The sequence below is a fragment of the Dermacentor variabilis genome, chromosome 11 (assembly GCF_050947875.1).
Source record: "Dermacentor variabilis isolate Ectoservices chromosome 11, ASM5094787v1, whole genome shotgun sequence".
In the NCBI taxonomy this organism is placed as follows: domain Eukaryota; kingdom Metazoa; phylum Arthropoda; class Arachnida; order Ixodida; family Ixodidae; genus Dermacentor; species Dermacentor variabilis.
Window position 1 is genome coordinate 5,680,001 of NC_134578.1, and position 19,446 is coordinate 5,699,446.

The 19,446-nt window shown below is 45.9% G+C and overlaps 2 protein-coding genes across 9 annotated transcripts in view; one reads left to right on the plus strand and one right to left on the minus strand.

Annotated features, from left to right (window-relative positions):
* LOC142564157 (uncharacterized) overlaps positions 1-19,446 on the minus strand; it is a 263,799-nt gene that overhangs the window by 237,970 nt on the left and 6,383 nt on the right. The gene's annotated exons all lie outside the window — the stretch shown is intronic.
* Positions 1-19,446, plus strand: part of LOC142564159 (ras guanyl-releasing protein 3-like) — a 69,317-nt gene that overhangs the window by 10,211 nt on the left and 39,660 nt on the right. For 4 of the 8 annotated variants that reach the window (XM_075675035.1, XM_075675039.1, XM_075675034.1 and 1 more), the window contains exons 2-3: positions 5,714-5,734; positions 11,613-11,700. The gene's annotated coding sequence lies outside the window, so the exon portion shown is untranslated. The remainder of the gene's footprint in view (positions 1-5,713; positions 5,735-11,612; positions 11,701-19,446) is intronic. The other 4 variants (XM_075675037.1, XM_075675041.1, XM_075675036.1 and 1 more) reach the window with 1 other exon arrangement.

Sequence of the window (19,446 nt, forward strand, 5' to 3'; positions counted from 1 at the left end):
TGGCGATGGTACCGCTAGCACAGCACACATCCCGGGTGTCACCAACCCACGCTTGCGCTCTCTTGGCCCTAACTTGCGACTTCGCCTGTCACCTGGACGCTCCAGTCGCGAAACCTTACTGTGTCGCATGTGGTTGGGCGTCGCATTTGCCAGTGCCTATTCATTCCTAACAGGGATGGCCAACAGAGCGCCGTGCAATTTGGGCAGTTGTGATGAGGCTCTGGAGCACCTTCTGTGTAACTGCCCACCCTTTGACATTCAGCGACGTACTCTACAAGCTAAACTCAACCTGTTAGGTAATTAAGCGTTCTCGGAAGAAAAGATCCTTGGACCATGGCCTATGCATTATTCCATGCAAAAGGCCATAAAAACCCTTTTGCACTTCATAAGAGATACTGGATTGTACGAATGCTTGTGACAGCGGAGATTCCTCTGCACTAACTCTGTGAATGTCTATTAGTTTTTTTTCTCTCCTTGTCTCTTCTTCCGCTTTTCGTCTCTACAAGTGTAGGGTAGCCAACCGGGCACGTCCTTGATTAGCCTCCATACTTATCACTCTTCGTTTCTCTCTCTCTCTCTCTCTCTATATATATATATATATATATATATATATATATATATATATATATATATATATATATATATATATATATCATTTTTGTAGGCCCTCCGCCTAGTACAAATGCGTTATTAAACTAATTGACTTCTCTAAGTAAAAGGCGTCAGAAAATTCCTAAAATACGAATTGCACACAACCTGCAGACATGATATCATCGGATTGTAATTTGACTATGCGAGAAAACATAATTCTGTCACGCGGAAACTCAAACACAAACCCTCTCAGCTGCCGCTTGTTCTTGTGGGAGCACCGCGCACGCGGACGCGAGAAATCCCGGCCAACTACAGACGCTAACAGCGTCCCCGTAAAATGAAGTGAAGGTGTCCCTTTTCTGTACTTATTTCGCACCGATATCTCAGAGCTGGCACCATAGTCTGACGTTATGAATTCCAATTCATTTTATCGTATTATGGCAATTTTAGTGCAGAAATCAGTTTCTAAATGTTTTCTGGTTGAGTATTCGCTTCCTTTAGAGTGCATTGTAACCCTCCCTTATCGATGTGGAATTTAGCTACACCGGACGAATCATGACTTCATCAGAGGCCGGTGCGGGAACTTCTAGGATTCATTGATTGCCGTCTTTAGGTTTAGCATACTTTCTGGCTTATGGGACCTCGTCTCACGGGTAGAGTGGTTGTTTTGGTATCAGAATAGCGATATTTGCTAATACATTATGAAAAGCAAACAGCACATAAGCAAGGGACTCAAAGAAAGAGGAGACCAGGACGCTGATTTTTCGTAACGTTGCACCAGCAAGCCTAGCTCTCCAGAATTCTGATTTTGCTAATACAGTTTAACATTAATCTTTAGCGTCTTTTTGTTGGCAATCGTCAGATTTCGTAGTCTGACAGTTCGAATGGCTCGACGGTACGTACATTACCGAATAGCCACTTGTGTGCTTAAATCGATCGGAAGGTTTGTACACCAACAATATATCGTTGGAGAAAACATATAGAAGAGTGCATGAAATACATATCTTGTGCAAAAAGGCAGACCAGCGGTAGTTTAAGCTAACTGCACGTGGGGGAGGGATAAGGGATACACAGTAAATAATTTTGGACTCTGTATATTACCCTGGAGGCTGTAAAAAAGTATTGCTGTACACGACAGCTAACTCAGACTACAGCTGTGATGATGGAAGCCGCAGTTGAAAACTTAATCCTCACCATCTGCTGCGTACCGAAATTCTGCACACGAGATTTCAACAGTGAAAAACTATGAAAGTTTATTTGGTGCACTGTTCGTGTTGTCATGTTTACTTACCAGAAGAAGTCGAAAAAAAACTTCATTTGTTATTCCCATTGACCATTTGATCTTACCTCTTAAGACTAAGAGTGCAAGACATTGGACAAACGAGCACCCTTGAGGGTGCAAAAGGTTTTACTGGGTATCAAAAAAAAAGGGGGGGGGGGACCGCGAACGAAGTAAATCGTGCACAGGCAGCGTCTCAAGGCCTATTATGAGGCCTGCATGTGTTAGGAACTTGATCGCCGCAGATATAGCTTTCTGCGCGGAGTTACTTTAGGAGCACTGGCGTGGAGGTTTGTGCTCCTATTCTTGACGGTTATCTAGTCTACCGAGCCCTGTCCACATCACTTGCTTCTCGACACGGAAGAAGTGCGTGACTTTCTCGTCAGAGCTACGCGTGTCGCACGCGGGGCTGTCGGCCTTTCAAACGAAGGATGCATAGGCGTTGGCCTAAATGCGGAAGGGGAAGTAAAGAAGCCGGAGAAAGCTGTCGCTAGCCAAACGTCGAAACTTTCGATCAGGACTGTGCGTTCGCCTAACGTCCAAGAAAATATTTGTACCGGAGGCTCGCGCGATATTAAAGAAACGGACCCAGCTTAAAACCAAAATTTGGATTTTTTGCTTTAAGCAGGTTGCTGGTGATAAGACTTCTGTGCAAATTCTCACGACTGCACTGAAATAAACTCATAACAGTATATTTTGGTGGTAAATAAGTTGTAAATCGCATTAAGAAGTCCTTGCTTATGGCCTGATTTTCAAGCGGCTTGGAATGGGCTCGCATCTACAATCGAACAAAAAGAAAGAAATGCCACCATATGTACACTACCCGCATCGCGAAGTAGCTTTGCAAGCATTGGTTGACGGCCGACTCTGGCTCATTTTTTTCGTTATCTTTGAGAAATTAAAAGAAATCCCGGAAACATGAATGTCGCGCTTTTTTCTGGCTATTGTTTTACACCTTGTGCCGTTTATCAGGACACATTGAAAGGGGCATTTGCTTGCAGGCGCCGACTCATCTGCGCGCGGCGCTTGTGCCACACGCGTCTGTGCGGCAACTAAAGCGCGGCACATATACGGCTAAGCTTGCGCCACCGAGCAACGCTATCCGGCTGCGTGTTCTTGGTCAGTCACACTTAGTGAGGCTTCTGACAGCTTCTAACAAGAATCTCGTCCAGTACAAGAAGAGCATGCCTCACTTTAGCGACGGGCATAGAACGGCGCTTTCGCCGCCCACCCCACTCTCTGCAGCGGGCTTGGCTGCATTTGTGATGTCCGCCACCTTGACCGCCTGCCGGATGCTAGCGGCCCGAGCACCATCTCATTCTGCCTCGTCACTCCACTCATGTGGGCTTGTGTTCCAGCATGTCTATTAATGTTCCACTTCATTGCGAAACCTGCTTGCGCTCCGTTGCAGTGTTTACGTTCAGGCCATTGTCTTGCGACGCCCGCTGTTATTACACGCTGGCAGCACCCTGAACCGAGGCCCCTTGTTAGCAGTCGACACCTGACTAGCTGGTTAGAACTAATTAGCAACTATACAGCTTGTAGCGCAGCTGCTAGCACCCCCTGTCTAATCCGTGCTGCACACAACTGCGCCGAGCGGAGTGGCGCTCAGTGAGGTGTCGACTTGGGATAGTTTGTTAAGTTGAAATACTTACAACAGCGCAAAATACACGTGTAGACGAGCGAGCAGAGGGCATCGGCGCTGCGTCGTCTGCTGGCTCGGCCATATTGTTTTGAGCTGTTTTCGGCACGAAGTGATGCAGTTGTATGCACCACTTCGTTGACATCTGCGCCCCAGCGCGACGGAGGCCGAACGTGCCGCGCGCAAAGCTGCGCTTCGGGGTCAGCAGGCGGTGACAGCTGCTGCTGCTGCTGCTGGCGACGCTGACGGCGCTCGTTCCCGCGTTTGTTGTCGGTACTTTCTCCGCTCCCTCCCGATACGCGACGGCTCGCGTTCGCGCCTTCGACGACAACGAGCTATTGTTTGCGTCGCCGCTCTTGCTTGAAGAGCACGCGGCGTTCTCTCTCGCCGTCACGGAGTTACACACAGTGCTACCTAGAGGAATATATGGCGCCACCGTAAACGGAAGCGCCATGTTAATTTCGAGAGGGTCACGACAACTCTGTGGTCACGACAGAGGAACGCTATAAAGGGACACGCAAGAAAAAGATAGAAGAAGAAAAGAAGAAAAACAATTTGAGCCGTATTAGTAAATTGTCCGTCTGCAATACCAAAGCAGCCACTCTGGTACAGTAAGAATATATGAGGCCTGGTGAGGCCAGCAAAGGCTCAACAAGGACGAAAGACGGATGGCAGCGCCGACTAGCTCGCCGTGACGTGATCGATTTTGTCTCGGGCTCAATTAATTTTTTTATCGCTAAGACATGGACTACGTGGTATTCCAAGGGAACCAAAGACTAAACTTGGCGAGTTTTGAGAATTTCTACAATGCCACGATGGGCCAAATACGAGAAAATGTTTTCAAGTACGTCACGTCACGTTGGCGTACCGCAACGTTTTGAAGCGTTTTAGTTTGTACTCTCCGCCGCATCATAAATCGCCTTGGAGCTGGATCAGAACATTATGGGTGCGCGGAGCAGATCAGGCACGCAAACGATGGTGAGGATCATGAGCGACTTATCCTTCGAACGCCACCCGCACTCCAGCATACTATTTTTCACATCTAAAGTCAGTGGCGTAGTATAATAATTTCTGCTCCTTGCAGTCCATAGCAGGCATATCATTACAGCATCCTGCGGGGTGCCGGGATGATGATGATGATTTATTGGCATCCCCTTTAAAACGGGGTGGTGAAAAATAGACTGCTTGGATTTAATCCTAGCAATTTTGTATGCATCTCCTTAATCTGTCTTTTTTCCCTCAAAACTTCTCTACCTACCTTGTACCGCTATACCTATGTCGGTACATGCTCCAGTCGTATTAATCTCTTACCTGCTTTTTCTTTCTACCAATACCATAACCGTCTCTAGCTTATCTCGACTGCTCACTGGTTGATGCTTTCGTCCACCTTAAATTCAAGCGCTTCTGGAAGGTGTGCGTTGCGTACTGGTCTCGCTTAGTGAATCCCTTCGCATTACATTAGGATGTTCTCAGTGGTCTCCCGATATTTTCTGCAGCATACAAATTCCCCATCTAATTGGGAATATTTGCTGTGGTACCTTTTTGTCCTGAGGCAACCAGTTCGAGCCTCAAATAGCAAAGTGCTTCAACTCGTGTTATTGCACAAATTTGTACTTGTGCACTTTAGCCGCCAATTTATTTTGATCCACGTTCCTCAGTCTTTCTTGAAAACTAATTTTGCTCTGCGCTTCTGTGACTTCAAACGAGGCCAAATGCATGTCTTCGTGCACTGCCTCATTTGTGGTTTTGCCGTGGGCTCCCAAAGCCAACCGGCACGCCGAACGTTGGTTAACTTCCAACTCCAAAAATTTATCAAATTTTAGGAACAGAATGACATTTGCGAACGTTGGTGCTGGCACCAGGACTTCTTTCCAGATTTCATGCACCACGTCATATTTATTCCATGGTGTTTAAAGTTTCTGCAGCGCGAAGCACTGAAGTGCGAAAAAAAAGACAAAAAATAAATGGACGAAGGAAGAAGAGGACAACGCGAGCGCTTGTGTTGTCATCTTGCAATCCTTCTTGCTTCGTCGGTTTTCGTTCTCTTTTTTTCCCCACACTGCAGTGCTTCGTACTGCAGAAGGTTTACACCATGGACCTAAACCAACTCGCCCACATCGCTACTTTTATTCATATTTATTGTGGCCCCAAAGTGTCATATGTTTCATGATTGCTGCATTCCGCTTCCCTTTTATTTTCAGGTTATCTTGGTGGGTGCATGAGTAAGTATTTCCTTCATTTATGTATACGCCGAGGTATTCATATCGGTTTAGTATGGGTATGACTCGCTGTTGAATCGACATCACGTAGTTACTCGTCTCTTCATGAAATGTCATAATTCTCAGTTTCTCTGTGCTAAATTTAAGGCATAGGTTTGCCGTTGCGTTGCCACACATATCGGCCAGTGTCTGTAAATCTCTTGCATTGTCCGCTAGAAGCACTGTGTCGTTCGCGTACATCAGTGCGGGGACTTTCTGTTGCACTATTTGTCCATTACGCGTGTATGATAAATCAAATCCGAATTTACTGTTTTCCATTTGTCTTTCTATGCCCTTAACGTAAAGCGTGAACAGTGGAGACAGGATGGCATCCTTGCTTCAGTCCTTGGTGAATTTCTACCACTTCATTACAATTTCGACCTTCTCATGCAATTTTACTCGGTGGTCTCTATGTATCTCCCTCAGCAGCGTCACGAAATCGTTATCTATGCCTTCTTGCTTGGATGGATGGATGGATGTAAGGTATATAGGAGCGTCCCCTTTGAAACGGGGTGATGGCAGTTGCCACCGTGCTCAGCTTTTTATTTTTGTTTAACTGTGTTGTAAGTTATTAAAATTCGCCGTTTTCTTTAAGTACGCTTTCCTACACTTTTAACCTTATGTCACCTCTCTGCTTTTGAGCCACCAATCTTCCAATCGCTTTTTGCTAATTTCCACCGCATATTTATTTACATGACAACTGTTATCTCTAAACCCTAGGACCTCAGGAAGCGTGACTGTGCCCGCATCGACATCGGGATGGATACCATCACATTTTAGTGTGAGGTGTTCTATTGTTTCTACAGATTTACCACACACAGTGCATGTGTCTTTTTCTTCGTTAAATTTCTTTTCATAGCTGCGCGTTCTAAGACATTCTGACCCAGCTTCAAAGAGTAGGGCACTGCCTCTTGAGTTATCATAAAACGCTTCCTTCCTGATCTGCTGTTTCAGGTATCGATATAGTTCAACGCTAGGCTTCTTTACCATTGAATTTATCCACTTTTTACCTTCCGCGTTTTTAACCTGTCGTTTAATGATTTGTCTTTCACCGTCCTCGTGTCTGGCATACTTACTGGTTAGCTTCCTAGTTCTTTTCCGCCATTGTGAGTCAATGCTCTTTCTGTACAGGTATTTAAATACCTTATCTGCCCACCTGTTATCGTCCAATTTCTTCAGGCGTTTTTCGTATAGGATTTTACTCTGAGCTACCCGTGCTTCGAACGATGCCCAGTCCATATCCCTCTGTACTACCTCGTTTGTGGTGTTCCCGTGGGCACCTAGTGCTAATCTTCCTATAGCTCTTTGATTTACTTCTAGTCTCGACTGAACTTCTGGCCTTAAGCACAGGACCGCATTCTCGAAAGTTAGCCCCGGCACCATTATTCCTTTTCAAATGCCTCTCAGTACTTCATACCTGTTGTACCCCCACAATGCCCTATGTTTCATCATCCCGGCATCTCTTCCCACTTTTACTATGAGAGACTGTTCGTGCTTTTCCGTGTACATCTGCCCTTTGTTTATCCATACCCCGAGATACTTGTATTCGGTCACTCGGGGTATTTCATAGCCTTGTATTGTAAGCTCCTGATCAGTTGTATTGTTGAAAGACATCCCACTGGACTTAGCTGCACTAGAACTGAAACCTAAACTGTCTCCTTCGTCTCCACAGTAATTAACCAGAGTTTGCAAATCTTCCTCGCTCTCTGCTAACAGTACAATATCGTCCGCATACATTAAACCCAGTAGTCGTTGCTCAACAATCTTTCCGCCTAATCTGTACGACGGATTATACCCTAGATTGCTTCCTTGTAGCCTTCTTTCCGTACTTACCATATATAGCGTGAACAGCAGCGGTTATAGAGGACAACCTTGCCTTAATCAGTTGTTTACGTCGACAGTTGTCGTACTCCTAATTCCTTCCCATGTTATTTCAACATTATTTTCTAGAGATATTTCCTGTAGAAAATGAATTACCTCATGACCGATACCTTCATCTTTTAATATGTTCCACAGAAGTTTCCTGTTCACGTTGTCGTATGCATCGCTTATGTCCAGGAAGGCTAAATACAGAGGTCTATTTTCCGCCTTAGTTATTTCTATGCACTGGGTAAGCACGAACAGGCTATCATCTAAGTGCCTACCACTTCTGAACGCGTTCTGAAGTTCTCCGAGTATTCTATTACTTTCTACCCATGACTGCATTTTTAATTTCACCGCCTGCATCGCCAGCCTATATATAACTGATGTTATCGTAATTGGTCGGAAGGATTTTATGTTCGTCTTATCGCCTTTCCCTTTATAAATCAAATTCATTTTACTCTGTTTCCAGCTGTGCAGAATTTGATTATTTGTTATGATTGCCTCCAATGCTTTTATCAGCGTTTCCTTGCTTCTTGGGCCAAGTTCATGAATTAATTTAATAGGAATTTCGTCTATCCCCGCGGACGTGCCTTTTGGAACATTTGCTTACGCCTTTTTCCAGTGAAGATTGGTCAGTTCTAAGCTGTCTTCTATTGTGCTATCCCATGTTGCTCCCTCATTTGGGGCGATTACCCTATCGTCTTTCCTAAATGACTCTGCTATAACTGAACCAATGTAGTTCACAGCGTCATCTCCCTCTAAACATTTTTCCTCGGCATCGTGAATCTGTTCCTGCTTTCTGTCATTCGCTTTACCCAGCCAGTTTATATGGTTCCAGAATTTTCTTGACCCCCTTAAGTTGCATCGCGAACTTCAGCCAGCCAGCGATCGGAGGATTGCTTTATTTTAGCGTGGACGAGGACCTGCACTTGTTTCTTTTGTCGATAATATTCCCATTTTTGACCTATTTCCTCTTCAGACAACTGCGCCTTCTTTGCTTTTCTGTGTTCCCGTGAAGCCAACCGTCGTTGTTCGATGGCCTCCCTAATTTCCTTATTCCACCAACTTCGTGGTTTCCTCTTCTCTCCAGCGGTTTACTCCTTTTACTTCTTTTATTTTTGTACTAATGAGCAGTTCTAACTGATTATGATCCCAATTTTCCATGGGATGTTTCTCTATTGCTTCCTCTATGTCGGCCGCTGTTCGAGCTATTTGTTCGTCATTTAATTTTGCGTACTCTTTTTGACTTCCCAGCATTTCTCTTTTGAGCAGGGCTCCAAGCTGTAGACTAATACACTTATGATCACTTCCGAGGCTGTACTTCCCCTCTTAGACTATTTCCATTATTGCGAACCTGCTATACATCCCCTGCGACATTAAGCAGTAGCCAATGGTCGTTTGCCTGTTACGGGATTCCCGCGTGATTTGCCCCTCACGCTTAGTTTCTTTATTTACTATAACCAGGTTGTGTCGCTCACAAAAATGTAGCATCAATTTCCTGTTACAATCTGTGTATCCATCCAGATCCTCGATGCGGACATTCATGTCACCCACTAGAATAATACCTTCACCTTCTCCAAACTGCTTTATATTGTCATTGAGACACTTCACTAGATCCTTGTTTTCTTGCCTACATTTGTTCCCTGTCCCTAAATAAACTACTCCTAGCCATGTCTTTTTAGCGGTAATTGTACCTGATACCCGGACATGTTCTTTGCAAGTTGATTTTATTCTTTGCCACTTTGTTCCTTGATGTATCAGCATGCCTACTCCTCCTCCCTTCTTCTCCGTCGTTGTTCTGTTGCTCCCTTCCCAGACCCAAGAATGCCCGCATGCGCCACCTGGTGACAAGCTGTACATGCAAAGCAAGCCAGGCTGACCATCCCCATCAGAGTTGGCGAGAATGAAGGCTCCAAATTCCAGACACCATCGTTTGCAACAGACTATCAACTTTTTGACACTGTTGCTGATTCTTGACATTTTCCGATGCTGGAGAACGATTTAACGCAAAGCGGCCGAGGCAAATCGGCGTTGTACGCGAGCTAATTAGCTCGTCCTTATATGCTTGTACTGTGCTCGTCGACGAGCTCATACGCTCGTCGTTTTATAATGTCCAACTGTTTAATCTCTTGTGCGGTGGCATTCAAGTGCGCGATCCCATATGTGACTCGACTGGCGACAAAAGCATGCACTACTCTAACTGCCTCGTCCTCCGATAAATATTCTCGACTGCGCGTTGCCCTGCGGATCACTTTCCCCACGTTCATCGCCTTGCGCTTGAGTAGTCGTATCGCATGCTCCGCTTTGGCTTTCGATTGAATCCGCATTCTTAGGGTTCGCACTTCGCGGGCTTTCTGTCCGCTCAGAGTGAGTTCTATGCTCGGCCGCTTTGCCTGTCTGGCCTCAACCTAGCTTCGGTCACCCTCCATCTTATTTTCGCAGAGTTTACGGATATGCTTATAGTATGTAATGATCGCTTCCCAGGTTATCTCCCAGGTTTGTTCCTACCGCTTTCTCCTCCCTATTTGTCAAGGCTAGGTCGGGCCTCTCCTCGAACAGCAACTGCACATTCTGTGTCAATGTTTCCGCCGGTTGCATGTTGTTTGGTCTGTTGTCAGGTTGCGTTATCCGTATATTCTTTGTCGTCGTTCTCTTTAGAGCTTCGCGTTAAGCCCTCGACATGAATGAACTGTTCTTTAAAAGGCGATTATCCTCTACTACATTGCGCTATTCTGGGTGCTGCGTAACAGGTGTACTTGGTGTTTTGGGTCTGGCAGTGGAAGACACAACTTGCGCCCAGCTGTTCAATGTGGTCCAAGTGATCAGTGTGATAATAAAATTTGCTAAAACAAGGACAGCACCTAATTTCAAGTTGCCACTTATCTCGAGGCCTGTTTGCCCCGCTCTTCTGTGTGCATGGTCTTTCAGTTTTACTGCCGTTTTCAGTTCTTTAGAAAATTCGTGAGGGAACTTCGACTTTTTGAGTGGTTTTGTAGGCATAAATCTGCGAATGCCATCTTCAATGACTATCGTAAACAATTAACCTGTTCACCAACATCAGCTGACCCCACTATGAACGACCAGTCAGTGTTTTCAAGATAATGGTACAAGCCACGGTGTTCACCAAGGGAAAAGTTGAAGCCGGGCTTCGTGTTGTCATTGGAACGAATGCTGCATTTCTGTGCTGCCAGAATAAAAAAATGAAAAAGAAACATTCAAACGAGGGTGGAACTTGTTTGGCGCAACCAGATGAACGTTGCTGCGAATCACGGAAACACTATCAAGATTGGTAAGACAATGATATAGAACATTAGTAATAATTATGTTCATTGAAAATGAGCAAGTACTACAGAAGACTTTGCAAGGTCTGCCGACGCTTTCCGTGGGTTTGTATGGCAGGAACCTGGCAGTCAGGGAGATGCCTTCTGTAACCTTATTCCTTATTACAAATAAAGTTCAGATAAAACATGGAGGACACAACAATTAATAATAATAATAATAATACACACCGTGCTAATCTTTGTGATCCATTTATATCAATCAATCAATCTTGATTGTTTCTTACAGATGTACAAGGTCCTATTTTATTAAGGTCAGTAAGATCAGAATTGAGTGACCATCGGTCACTGCAACCTGATTCATCCGTATTTTTGCCATTTGTAGGCATTACATGTCTCACGTTGGTTCAGCGGTCGCCATGCGACAATATTGGTGTTTCTCAAGCTTATCACGTGAAAACGGTGCAGTCCGACAAGGCGAGAGAGACAGACGATTTTCGTCGTGCCGCACAGCAGAATTTGCTCACGATTCCGAGCCGGCTAGCCCGGCAACGGGCTTCTCAGCTGTTCTAATACGGAAGCCAGAGTTGGGATTGAGCTGGACCTTTAAACACCGGTTCGCGTCGAAACCCCCTCTCGTTTTCGTCCAGCGGTCGGTGTGCGAGACTTCACCCTGTCTCTCTCTCTCTTCTCTCTCGCAGTTCAGCCAAGGCCGGACCCATCAACGACGGCAGCGGCCACGTTTTTTTAACTCTCCCGAAACATCGTCCCGACATGACAGCGATACAGGTGAGGGAAAAATCCGCCTGTTTGGTTTGCACGTTGTTGTGGCCCGCCATAAAAGGTTGTAGTTTATTGCAGGTTTCCCAGAACAGAGCTGAGCAGAGCGTAACGTAAGGGAAGATAACAAAACACACGACATAGGATAAATACCGTTCCGTAGCGCTAAACTGGGGACAAGCGCAAGGGGTTTACAGGCCCGATTCGAAGTGCACGAACTACGAAGTGGGCTTTTATTATTAGTGCGAGTTTTTAAGTCGCTTGAACGCCTTAAAGGGCCCATCATCAGCTTTGGGCATTGAACGCAGACAAGCGCTCTGCATGGACTATAAGTGCGCGCTAACAGTCGCGTCTGCGAAATACCAAATCGCTGCGCGGTGCGAACACAGCTGAAATGAGAAACGGGAGGCCGCGCGCCCTTCGCCTCGAGGGGGCGCGCTTCCGGCCGCAGAATAAACGTGGCACCGTGCGTACCTCGGTTCGAGGCGCACTGTGCGCGACGTCAGCTGATACGGCGCGTGACTTCGGTACAACGTCCCAATGCGCAACGCGCAAAACCGCCACTGGCAGTGCGCGTCGTCACTTCGCTAACCGCTCACACGTAACACGCCAAGGATGACTTTCGCAGTGATCGGTCCACCTATCGGAACGATGCCTGACTGAGGCACTTTGCCTCTGTTTATACAGCTTTTATTCCACCGTATGTTTCCATCTGTCCTCTGCCATCTCGACTTTGGAGATGCAGTAGAAAAGATGAGGGCTATTCCAGCACGTCAATATAGCTGCCAGGGTACATGGGTGAAGTGACAATAACAAACAAATACACAACCATTCAGAAAAAGAAAGAAAAAGAAAGGAGGCGAACTAGCTTCGCACTCTCACGCAGACACAAGTAGCACTGCGAGTGAACGTACTGCTTGGCCATTATTGGCCCTTGCGCAACGACCCCCATACATCTATACCACCAGTGAAGTCGTTCGTGCGCAGTATGGACGACCTGGCGATCTCGCGGGAAAGCCGAGCTCTACGCAGCACCGATTACCCAAGCAGATCGGCACGAAACGTTCACAGCGTATTGAAAGTTACACAAGGAGTTGCCGTATTTTCGCGTCCATAAATATCCCTCTCTCAATAGTAACAGAAAAAGAAAGGCCAGGAAAATCGCGTGTATGACCTTAAAGAGAGATAGAGAGAGCTTTCTTAAATGAGAACTGGAGATGCTTACCTGGTGGCTCACCTACCGTGCTGCTCTAGACAAAAATAGTGACAGATGAAGTGAAAAAAAAGTGACAATATACGCCTCAGAAATAACACAGACAAATGATATATCTACGCCCCAGACATCTACGCAAGATTTGAACAATTATAAAAGCAGTACAGCACACAATTGTCTGCACATAGCAAAACTCTAGAAACAATTCGTGTGCGGTTTCCTGTTTTACTGCTGCTCGTTCGGTTCAAAGTACGTACGCAAATTTCTTTAATGGCGGCTTCTCGGCAACAATTTATCTATCGCCGTGAAACCGTACTTCAAGGTGAAGCTGGTCAAATTTTGCGAACATTTCGAACCATGAATTTCTAGGACTGGCCGCAGGGGTCGCACTCGCGAACCTACAGCGTGTGTGTTGTTCCGTGTGATGTGCAGCTGACAAAAAGAGAGCCACAATTGAGTGTCACCTTCTTGCTGGATACTGCCAAGACGGTGCGCTTAGTTACCTAGTTGTGCCTTGTGTAGCAGGCAATGCAGGCTAATACAGTAGCACGCGGATTACTATCAGCAGTACTAATAGTACTATGAGGAGCAGGATTTTCTGGAAAGTATTTTGGGTGCCTACTGTCCGCGCGCCGTTACAGCGGTGTAACCGCGAATTATGCGGCTCAATTTCGCAACTGTTGGGTACTGTTGCCGTACTAATGCATATCGTCGTCGCTTGCTCCAATGTTGTGGTGACGACATTATTGTTTTTATTTTTGTTTATTATTTACTCTCTTCGATCTGTCTGCCACTCCCACATACATTCCGTTATAGAAGCAGACGCTCGGTTATAGAAAACCGTCCTGTCACATCATCCGTGGGCCTTGCATAAAACCATTGAAAAGGGCCTATAGTTTCTGCGGCATCATTTTAGGTTTCGGTGTGTGCACGGAAAGATGAGACGCAGGTGTTAAATTAATGCGGACTGCACGTTCAAGTGCGCCACGGATTGACTGAATGATGGCGCCGACCGCCGGTTAGGACTCTTGGGAGCCGGCTATTCCAAGTACACTACTCGGGCAGGAGCAAAGAATGAAAAGAAATGCAGGTATCAGCAAGGACAACGCGCACAAGTCGCAAACAGTCTCTACACGGGGACCAGCACCACAAAACCACGTTCTGCTCATCAGTCACTTAGGCAGGAGCCAACACAAGTATTTTAGTGCATTATACGGTACGTATAATAAATTAACGCACGTGTTAGCATCTGTATACAACTGACGAGTACAATTGCATTCACTATGCAGCGTGCAACGTCATACAATGTTTGTGCACCAGGCACCGCTGACAAGATTTGCCGTCACACAGACGTGTAAGCAGCGATGCCACAAGGACGAAGGGTGACGCTTGTCGATGGATGAAGAATGGCGATGATGGTGTGCACAGTAAAAAATACGACACACCTGGCTTCATTTGAGAATGCTGTGCATCCTGTGCCACAGTGGCTCCCACCCATTCTAGAGGATTGGCCAAGAATTGGCACGCACACAATCGCACATACCGAATGGGTAAACAAAAAGAAATCCAGTAAATCAACGAATCCATCGAATATTGTGCGCCATTCCATTACCAGGTCCGCGTGCTTTAGTGACCTACCTTTGGGCCGACGTTATTTGTTCAGATTTTATGTATTTGTAGATTATTCCTTTTTTTTTTTGCTGCGCAAAACGGAGTTGCGGTTACTCTCACCACATACGCTGTCGGTCAGCGAACTTAAGAGTTACGTGCAAGCCCATTCGCTGGTTGTACCACTCGTCGCACGTGTAGTTTTCGCATATATATCACCGCCGAGATACCGATCGACCCAGAAGCAAACAGCAGCAGCCATGGATGCTAAACCCGGGATGGCAGCCAGACAAATAATAGCTTTAATAAATGCGGAAGCTAAGGGTGACCGTATACTTGCTAGCGAACGAAGCCCGCGCTCGATTTAGGTTTGTTTTCTGGCGCGTGGCTGTGGCTAATTTTCTTCCTCTTTTACAATGCTGGAAATAACGCCTCTTCCGAGAACTGCTGTGCGCCAGTAGTCGTGCGCTTTTAAAAATAGTGCCGCTGGCCACCTGCGTTAGACACATCGACCCTCGCACGTGGTATTAAACCAAACCAAACAAGCTAAACTTTCTGCATTACGGTGGTCTATTATTAACGCGAGGTCGGGAGTTCGAAACCTGGTCGCGACACTCGCGAACTGAGGGGCATAGTTATAAAACTAGCGAGGGCTCAAATTGCTACCCGTGTCTCTACATGCCATTTCTGAATCCTGCGCGTTGAATTCGGGGGCGCCATAACCGAGCAAGCTCGAAATATTCACAGAAGATTGCGCAGTCGTAGGTATTATACTTTTGATGATCACTGGCTTGAGTTTTACAGATTATACCTTCTAGGCTGGGCGAGCTCTCTCAAGTGCTGCCACTTACGCTCGGATCGACAAACGCATTACCGAACTACGGCTCTCTGCATTAGTAAGCTCTTGATGAGGGCTAGTTGGTTCATACTTAGAACTGAGGTGAAACAGCGGGAAAAAGACGAGAACACAAGGAAACAAATACCACAGACAAGCGCTTGTCTGTGGTATTTGTTTCCTTGTGTCCTCGTCTTTTTCCCGCTGTTTCACCTCAGTTCTACGGCTCTCTGAACGCCGAGCGAGAAGTTAACCCCGGTTTTCTCGGACGTTCCTGCATTCAACACTGGACTCGATAAATGTATGTATGTATGTATGTATGTATGTATGTATGTATGTATGTATGTATGTATGTATGTATGTATGTATGTATGTATGTATGTATGTATGTATGTATGTATGTATGTATGTATGTATGTATGTATGTATGTATGTATGTATGTATGTATGTATGTATGTATGTATGTATGTATGTATGTATGTATGTATGTATGTATGTATGTATGTATGTATGTATGTATGTATGTATGTATGTATGTATGTTATGAGCGTCCCCTTTGGAACGGGGTGGTGGCTTGCGCCACCAAGCTCTTGCTACTATGCTGCCTAATGTCCTACCTAGGTTAAACAATAAAAAAGAAAAGAAAGTCACTATGAACTCCCACAAACAAATTTTCTGATCCCCTATTGCGAACTATGCTTTTGTACGTCTCCACTTTTGTCGTTTCCCTACTTTTCTTCCACCAATCCTCCAATCGCCTCTTACTAATCCCTATTGAGGACATGTTTACTTTTCCACTGCTCTCGCTAAACCCAAGGGCTTCAAGGAGGCCAGTGGTGCCTAAATCGACCGCTGGGCAGACGTCTTCACATTCTAATAAAGCATGCTCCATCGTTTCCCCAGCTTTACCGCAGCAAGCACATGCTTCTTCTTCCTTCTTATATCTCGCTTTATAGGTGCGTGTTCTAAGCCATCCCGATCTCGCTTCGAAAAGTAACGAACTTACCTTTGAGTTATCATAAATTGTTTCTTTCCTGATTTTGTTTTATCCTCTTAAGTAGTTACTCATGGCAGGTTCCTTTTCCATTGCCGCCACCCATGAGATTATTTCAGCCTCTCTGACTTTCCGCTTGACGTTCTTTGTTGCTGTGTTGCCCACCCTACTGACTTCATACTTGCTGGTAAGCTTTCTAGTTTTTTTCCTCCACTATGAATCAATGTTTTTCTTGTACAGATACCTCAACACTCTCCCAGCCCATTTACTTTCTTCCATATTCCTCAGTCGTTTTTCATAATCAATGTTACTGCGAGCTTCCCTCACTTCAAAACTTGTCCAGTCCATATCACCCTGCATAGCTTCATTGGTAGTCTTCCCGTGAGCTCCCAATGCGAGGCGTCCCACTGACCTTTGGTTCCCCTCAAGTCCTGATTGTACCCCTGATTTAAGGAAAACAACCGCGTTTCCAAAAATAAGTCCTGGATGTGTAATGGATCCAAAGTGGATGGCAGCGGCACCCTTCGACGGAAGTGGTCACTAAGCCTCGCCGTCAGCCCACGGCGATTTGTGAGTAAGCGTACGGCGTCTTCTGTTGAGGGGCGGCGCTGCGCGCAGTTCGGCGGAGGAGTGGAAGAGCTTCGAGAGGAGAGGAGCAGCGACGGCGCCATTTGTGTTCACGACACATGCACGATGGAGTAATGGATCCTAATTCCTCTACACAGCGATACCAGACTAAGGCACGTGGGTGGTACGTTTGCAAAGATAAAAACGATAATGCGAGGACACCTTTTCGTTACGTGCGGCGAAGCGATTCGCTCGGACGGATTTTAAAGACGTTTCACGCCCATAGGTGATGTCCCGCACTAACGTGAAAGGCTCCGCACCGCTTCGCGTGACGACGTATGCCGCGCGTGCTGAGGGCAGCCGCCTCTCGTGTGGTGTCTCTGCGTCGCCTTCGTCACGTGCTTCAAAGATGGCGATGCGATTGTTTGCGCAGGCGCGCTTTAACGTTGTGTGCACTTAGGAAGGCACTGTTGTTCCGACTTACGCCGCGCGGCCGTTTCCGCTGGCGTCCGTCGTACGCGCAGCGACAGCGCAGACGTCCGCGCACTATTTTAAAACGAATTATTCCGGAAAGTAGGAAGCCTTTTTCGCAAGTTGGTCCGGATGACTGAATTTTTGTGCTCTGACGACGCTGCCGTTTTTTACCAGCCGATTTGTGGGCGAGTGCGTTACGTGTGTATTCATATTGTAACAGGATGTAAAAAAAGAGTATAACTTTCACAGACGCAACTTTGACGTAAGGCGTCTTTTTATTCGCATAGCTGCGCTATTCTTGACAAATGCGCATTTTGCATCGTCGGAAAGAAATAATGTCTTTGCTGGCTGGAAGCTTTTCTAAAGTGGCGCAGTGTAAGACAACTCAAGGAAATTTATTTTTATTTTTTATGGTTTAAGGTTTGGTTTTACTGTTAAAAATGAACTTTCTGTCCAGCCCCGGTCGCGTCAAACACCGCTATGTGATACATTATTTCTACTTTTTCTTTTATTTAGCTTTCACTAAAAAAGTTTACATATACAATCTCAAAACATTGTTGGACCCTATAGTCATCGTGGCTATAGTGTAGGGTCCATGTATTGAAATACAAGTTTTTTTGTTGTTGTTTGCAGCAACAGCACATACGACGTACATAAATAATAAAGATAATAAAAATACGCATGAATTTCATGACTCACAATAGTACGAACTCCCATATTTATTAATAACTCTTTTAGGGCTGGTAAAACGTTATTCATTTTAATATCCCTCGAAATCGCATTCCAAATTATAACCTCACTAAATTCCTTTATTCGCTTTCCATAAACATTCCTGCAAGCACGCAGGCTGAAGTAGCGGTTATTAGCGTACATAGGCTCTCGTGTAGCTAATTCCGCGTATTTTATGTACGAAATCAAAGTATGGTAGAAAATAAATGCTGTCTGGATATTAGGTGCCGTAAGCGCCTAAAGTGCCGTATTAATGAGAGAGCATCTTGCAGAATGCTCACTGAAAGTAATTTTTCTAAAGCGACAGTCTTACATGAGCCACTTAACAACACGCTGTTTCTCGTTGGTATGTCTTTTCCTTTCCGTTGATTGGCGGCTTTATAGACACGTGTTAACTGGATACATTGCGTGTGCGCGTTCTGTCATTAGGTCAAATGCCGAGAATAGTGTAGCTGAAAGTGGACAGGTGTGAAAACAATCAAACGTGCTGCGCAAGCCATCTGCCGGGACGGTATGGCACTTCCGGAGACAACTTCCGCTCGCATTTACTTCGCTCGTTTCACCCCCCGCGCTGTGTACGCTACAATGTCGCCGGCGTCGCGTTTCGCTACGACGCAGCTCCTTTTTCGGGAAGCTGTAGCTGAAGTGCGTCGGCGTTGCTGTGCCGGCCATCGGAAACTCGCGCGTCATCGCCGTGTGTGCAAGCTGTGAGTGCCTCGGTGGACATTGACCACTGTTCGCTAGTGCGTTACGAATTCGATAGTGAACGCAGAGTGTTACTAGATAGACTGAAGCGTAAGATGGCTCTGCATACAAGTGCAAGTATCCCGCGAGGAGACTTGAGGAGGAGTTAGACTCCTTCTGCGATGCGGAACAGAGTTCGAATACTGGGCCGTGTGGGCGGGTAAGGGCGGGCATGCCGGACGGCATTCCGCGACAAACTATTCCACTAGTCAATTATTTTTTTATCATTCGAGCGTCCGATCCCGTTTATACGTATATACAGTGTCCGAGTCATCGAGGAAGGGCGAAACAAATTGAAAGTGATGTGGATCATTACAGCGTGAAAGGGAAAATTGTCGTCCACCCAAATTTATATAGCACGAAGCCACAAAGGAAACTCGTGCGGGTTTCGGGCAAAGAAAGCTGAACGCTCCGCGCTAGGGATGACAAAACAACGCAAAACGAATTTAATCGAAGCAGAATGCGACCTTTGGCGCCGCACTTTTGTTGGGGCGTGAGTTTTACGAAACCGCGTGAGGTACTTTTTCTTTTGTTTGTTTGTTTTGTTTGTTTTACCTTCGCAATAACTCCGTGACGGTCAATACCGCGAA